This window comes from Gossypium raimondii, chromosome 11 (assembly GCF_025698545.1).
Source record: "Gossypium raimondii isolate GPD5lz chromosome 11, ASM2569854v1, whole genome shotgun sequence".
NCBI classification, from domain to species: domain Eukaryota; kingdom Viridiplantae; phylum Streptophyta; class Magnoliopsida; order Malvales; family Malvaceae; genus Gossypium; species Gossypium raimondii.
The window spans coordinates 39,563,247-39,570,084 of record NC_068575.1 but is presented as its reverse complement, the minus strand read 5'-3'; the positions used below and the strand labels follow the sequence as shown (position 1 = coordinate 39,570,084).

Here is a 6,838-nt window from a genome sequence, read left to right as displayed (position 1 = left end):
TCGGCCAAGCTTGTATGCTCAATTAGGTATGTATATTTATCCCGTTTTTAATGACTTTTATGTTTCCGGGATCGTTGTAGCTTAATCTAGCTATCCCATAGACTAATTTGTGAAACTGTTAAACTATTAAGGTTTTACCATTGATGCATGTATATGAGTTTTGAATTTCGATGTTAGAAAATGAATGGTTGTTGTTAGATAAACAACTTTTGTAGAGAGGTTTTTGATGAACTTGTCAATTAAGGACTAAATTGAAAAATAGGAAATATTACATGGTGAAATTATGAAATAATTGAAGTATAGTGCATGCTAAGGAGCTATTTGATATTCGACCGTAGTGGGTTATGGTGAAATTGTGTAAATTTCCATTTTTATGAGCTAGGGACTAAATTGCAAAGAATTAAAAGTATAACCACTTTTCCAAAAAAATGTTTTGGATTAAATTGAATGAGTTATATGTTGAATTGAGTTAAATTTATCTGTATAGATCTAGTTAGACCTCGTACGGAGTTAGATCAATGCAAAGAGAAAGTCTAGGATTAACCGCCTCCATATCTATGTATACTCATCGAGGTAAGTTCGTGTAATTAAATCGTGTTTATAAGTTTTTAATTGAAATATATATAATGTTATGAAACGTCCTAAATAATTACCAGTTGCGTATCCAATTACGTACGACAATTACAGAGTCCAGTTTGAACCATAGGAATCCGAAGGATACAAATGACATGTCATTAGGGTTACATGATTTGGTTGAGGTCTTGCATGTGTTGCAGATACTCCACAGCTTGTGAGAGCATACTAATTTATAGCTCGTAAGAGCATACTGATTTATAGCTCATGAGAGCATATCGATCTACAGCTCAAGTGAGCATACCGATTCATAGCTCGTATGAGCATACATGTACAAGAATTGACAAATTTCAGTTGTATTAGCTAGCACACACTGTGTGAGCTATCCTGGGTATCCAACAATATTTTAAACGGTTCAACGGGAAATGTTCTGATATGAAATGGTATGAGTTTGATACAAACTATTACAGGTATACACATGAAATATGTGGAAATGATGTTACATGATAAATAGATATATGAAATGGATGATACATGTATATGGAATGTGATTAATTTTTGAGCTCATCCATGTTTATTGGTTCATAAATGTGAATTTACAGGGCTAATATGGTTGGTGTATATGTGCTTAAGCATTTGACCAAAATGTGTTGGGTTATGTTTTGTTACTTACCTATTACTTGATCAAATGGTAAGTTAAATTCTAAGTTATACGAACTTACTAAGTTTAAATGCTTACTCTGTGTTATTTTTATGTTTTATAGTGAATCAGAAGCTCGTTCAGGTTGGAAGATGGTCAAAGCTATATCACACTATCCATCGGCTCTTTTGGTACATTTTAGATGTTTAATTTTGGCCGTGTGACCCCTGTAGTGTTGAGAATTTTTACTATTTTCTGAAAAATTCTTTAAGTTTTTTATTTAGTCTCGACTTGTTTCTAACTATATTTAAGGCCTTGAAGGCTCGTATAAGGAACAATATGTATGAATTTGATTGGTTTTTATATGAATATTGATATGTTTAGAAATGTTTGAAATTTTTTTCTGTTTGATTTGTAAACTCCAGTAATGCTCCATAACCTTGTTTTGGTGACGGATTCGAGTTAGGGGTGTTACATTTATTGGTATCAGAGCTACGGTTTAGTTGATTCTTGGACTGGACGTAGCATGTACGAGTCTAGTTATACATGCCATTATATAACTTGTGATAGTGTGATATCTCCTAACCGTTTTAAAATATGTTTTCATGTAACAATGACATCCAACCGAGTTGACTCTGATGAAGTAGAGAGTGACGCTCAAGCCTCCGTTTACAGAGCAACATCAAACGGTACAAGGCCCGTATTTGAGGGCGAGGACGAGAGGCTAATTAAGCCTTCTTTCAAATGATGAATGGTTTACCGAGTTTGTATGGGCGAACTTGGCTGCTCAACAACCTCCACCCCCTCCTGTTCCTCAACCGGTTCCCGTTATTCCTCAAGGTATGGAACCAATCCGAGTTAGTAAACCATCTGTTGATAAGATACATAAGTATGGGGCTAAAAAATTTCGAGCTACCACTGAGGATGATCCCGAGAGAGCTAAATTCTGGTTAGGGAATACAATCAAGGTTTTTGATGAGCTATCTTGTTCACCGGCTGAATGTGTTTTGGTTCGCAAAATAGGACTTAAAGCTAGGAAATGTTAGCTAACCTAGGGTTAAGGACGACGACCACCTGAAGGCTATAAATAGGCTCCTTTGACACTTGTTATAGACATCTTTTCGTTAACCTAGTTTCTTCCTTTAGATTTAGTTTCATTTTCTTAGGGTTCTAGTTTTTAGTTTATTTTTTTCGTTTTTTTCTTTCAAGAGATTTGGATTGTGGAATCATTCAACTCTGTGGACTTATGCTTAATATCAATAAAACCAGGCTCTTTTATTTACTCTATATTTTTGATTTAATTAACATGATTTCCCTTTACATCGATTATATGTTGTTTATGATTGCCATGAGAAAATAATCTTTCTATGGGGGATTGGCGAGTGGAGGTATGATCTGTTAACTATTTTGTAGGGTTACTCAACAAATCGACTATATGGAAAAAGGAGAATGTGAAACAAACCCCAGACCTTATAGCCCCGAGAAGTCATCAAGTTTGGAATTAACCCAAAATTGGTATTGCCCATTCGTGAACACGTTAACCCAAACCAACTTGGACAGTGAGGTCGGAAGATAATTAGTTCTTTCTGACTCGCTAAGTTAGCAGAAGATCGGAAGATCCTACTAGGCTAACAACTAGTTGATTAACGAGGAACTCAAAGTGACAGTTGATGGAGTTTATTGAAGCGAGCTAATCACCTACAATTAGATTTGATTTGTTCTTCATTTTTAATCTATTGAATTTTAACTTTTTATGCTATTTTATTTTCATTATCATAAAATCCCAAAAGTCCTTTATTTTATATTCTTTGTACTATAACTAAATTTAAAAGTACTAATTAGATCTTTTAGTGTTTAGGTTAGAATTGATCTATTGCTCGCCTCCATTGGGTACAATCCTCAGAGTATTCACCTACTCCATTGTAAAATTGTATTACAACTAGACCTGCATGCTTGCGGATACCGGCCCGAATTCTATATTTTAGTGCAATATTCACACTCTAGACGTTAGTACATTCAGAGGTGGTCAAGTTGGTGACGTTGTTGTTCGGGAGGCAACATCACTAGGTTAATTTTAATTTCACACTTAATTAGAATAATTAGAAAAAATTTAAGTTATAGATATGATTTTATTTTATTTCATTTATTGTTAATAATCTGTTTTTTCTAGGCTTAGGGTATGACTCGTAATAGGGGCACACCTATTGTATCAGCCACAGATCCAGAGAAAAATAATCTAAAAAATTCATCAACAATAATAGAAACATATACAAGATCCACCACCACCAGTTGCGGGTAACATACCACGTGAAAATCCACTATTTAATGATGCTGACAATAAAGCCCTATGAAACCCACCAGCACCATAGCTTCTGCAAACATACATATGGCTCGGAACGAAAGAACTTTAAGGGAGTATGCGTTACTAAGTTTGGACATTTTTCAAGAATGTATAAAAGGCCAAAAATTAAAACTAATAATTTTGAGATAAAACCAACTATGACTCAAATGATCTAGAATAATTTACAGTTTAGGGGCTCTACGAAAAAGGACCCTAATCAACATTTAAAATGGTTCCTTCAACTCAGTGATACTTTTAAGTATAACAGGGTAACTGATGTCACTATTCATCTTCGGTTGTTTCCATTCTCCTTGATTGATAATTTTTTTCTTGGTTAGACTCGAAGGCACCAGGGTCTATCACGACATAGGATGGACTTGCTGAAAAATTCTTACAGAAGTTTTTCCCAATCAACAAAGCAGTACAACTAAGAAGAGAAATTGCTATTTTTAGACAAATGGAGGGAGAAAGTTTCTATGAGGCATGGGAAAGATTCAAAATGTTTATTCGAAAATGCCCGCACCATGAATTTCCTAAGTGGATGCAACTGCAGGTGTTTTATAACGGGTTGGATGAAAATGCACGATCTGGATTATACTGAGTAGGAGGAGGAGCCTTTATGAATAGAATGTACAAGGATGCGTACGAGATCATCAAGAATATGGCACTAAACTCTTGTCAGTGGCCAATTGAACGATTCACATATGGTCAGAAACCCACTACGGTAAAAGCTATCCAATAGGATGATAAGTATCAATAGTTAGTGGATAGAATAAATCGTATCGAATCGACTTCTACATTCTCTATTCATGGGGGAGACAAAACGTTCTCCCACTATATCAACAACTCAGCTGAGGATGTAAATTACATTAGAAATAAGAGTAAAAACCCATAATTGAATACATATAATCCTAGTTGGAGAGATCACCCAAATCTGAGATGGGGGAATCAATGAGCAAGTAATAATTTAAATCAGGTTAAGAAAACTAAGTACCAACCTTCATATTTACAGAAACATCAAGATAGGGTCAAACCAAATGGCCATACTGCATGTGGTCAACGGTTGGACATAATTGAGAGAAAAATGCAGTCAATGAGAACCTATGTCAAATAGATATAGTCTGAGTGCTCCAATTCAACAAGAACAATGACTAAACTCGAGGATCAAATGAGCCAATTGATGAGCGTGATGGGTGACATCAAGAGACAAATTGGCATAGGTATTCCCAGCAACACGGAAGATAATCGATGGAGAAAAGGTAAGGAGCATGTGAAAGCAATTTCACTCTGATTGGGCAAAACATTGAGTAGCCCAGAAACCAATACTCTGGAAACAATAGTGAAGTATAATGACGATCCTCAAGAGGTATCCCTAGAAGCAAAAACTGAGCCAGAGTCAAAGGAGGTAATCACACCGGTAGCACAGAAAGAGAAGGAAGTAACTAAAGATTCTGCCGGTGCAAAAATCCCATTCCCTTCGAGGCTAGAAGAAAAGTAAAGGTGGGATGATGATGAATTTGTAAGTTTCCTAAACCTACTTAAAACATTGAATGCTAACCTACCTTTAATTGAGTTAATTGAAAATTTTCCTAAGTATGCTAAATTTTTAAAGGAGATGATGGTTAGGCGTAAGAAAATTAAGGTAGGAGAACAAGTTACTTTAAATACTTCTTGTAGCGTGCGTATTTCAAGGTAGGTACCTCAAAAATTGAAAAACTCTGGGAGTTTTACTATTCCCATAGAGATAGGAAGTATTCACTTTAATAGAGCTCTATATTATCTAGGAGCTAGTATTAATTTAATGCCTCTATTGATTTTTGAAAAAATCGGGTTAGGAGATTTGAAAACTACTCAAATAACATTATAGTTGACTGACAGGTCTTCGGTACATCCAAAAGGAGTATTGGAAGATATGTTAGTCAAAGTGCGAAGTTTTATTACCCTCGCAGATTTTGTGGTACTTGTTTTTGAAGAAGATCGTGAGATACTGATGTTACCAGGAATGCCTTTTTTAGCCACTTCGAGATCCACCATTGGTTTAGAAAATAATGAGTTAAATATGAAAATTAATGGTGAGATTGAAACTTTTAAATGTGGCCATCAATCAATCGATGAAGATAAAAGGAAGTTAGGGGAACAATGTCAAATATTATTTATTTCTAACGTCCTCAAGTCAAGGGACATAGTTTTTTATGCATAGAGAAAGAATAAACATGTTTAAGGAAAAGGAAAAATGGGCACAGGTGGAATGGCATGATGGAAGATGGACGAATACTGACAGAATAGGGAAATCCTCCATTGATGAATTAGTGACACAATCGGATGAATTCGACAGTAAAACTTAAGAATTGGTTGAATTGTTGTTTAACTTTTGTAACTTATTGTATATGAAACTAATAACCTAGTTTAGATTTTGACTTTTATTTTATGTAAGTCCATCTCTAAACCGAACCATCCTTAAAGCTAGAAGTTTTTAGCCAAAACAAAGTCAGTGTTGTGACATTGCCCCAGAGAGTCGCGACATGGTAGACAATTTCCTTCATACCTCAAAACTGCAGGCTGTGTCACAACAACGAACCCCGATGTCGCGACAAAGGTAGTCTGCTAGGGATATCATGACACAGAACCCTTGTGTCACGACATCGCAGTAATTTTTTGTAGGGTCGACCTGACCTAGTCGTGTAACACGGCTGGATAATCTTTATTTAACCTAATTTTTAACCCTTTACAACCCTATTTTCTATCCTAAAACCATACTTCTAATTAAAGCACTTATTAACTCCTAATTCCCCAAACTCTCTCAAATCCTTCAAAACCTCTTAAACCCAAAACGCCCAATTTCTTACACATTCTATTTATTTTTCACAAATTTTCAACCATATTCGGGGCAGCAAGGAACGGAAACATCGCGGGGAAGAAAGGAATTCAAATGAACTTCGATTATATATTCAAGGTTAAGAGTTCCTAAATTTAACTTTTTACTGCTCAATTGAATTGTTTGCTTAGCAATGTATTAGGATTGAAATATCATGCCTCTTAGAAAAGTTAGAAGAACCAATGAATTGAAACCATCGACGGATCCAAATCCCTCTAATTTTTCAAGGTCGTATGTGGGATATGGTACTTGTGTGGGGGAAGTGTAAGTAACCCCTCGAATTATTTTCAATTTTTATAATGCTCCATATTAAGAGAATAATTTCATTGATCAAACTAATCTAGAATACTTCCGAGATATAGATATGGAAAATATTATAAACTTCTTGACTAAAAGAAGGGGTGAATGA

General features: G+C 35.2%; 1 non-coding gene across 1 annotated transcript; it reads right to left on the bottom strand.

The window, feature by feature from the left end:
• Nucleotides 1-3,979: 3,979 nt before the first annotated feature.
• On the bottom strand, nucleotides 3,980-4,085 carry LOC128035196 (small nucleolar RNA R71). Its single transcript, XR_008191597.1, has one exon. It is a non-coding gene; the product is annotated as a small nucleolar RNA R71 (small nucleolar RNA).
• Nucleotides 4,086-6,838: the final 2,753 nt, after the last annotated feature.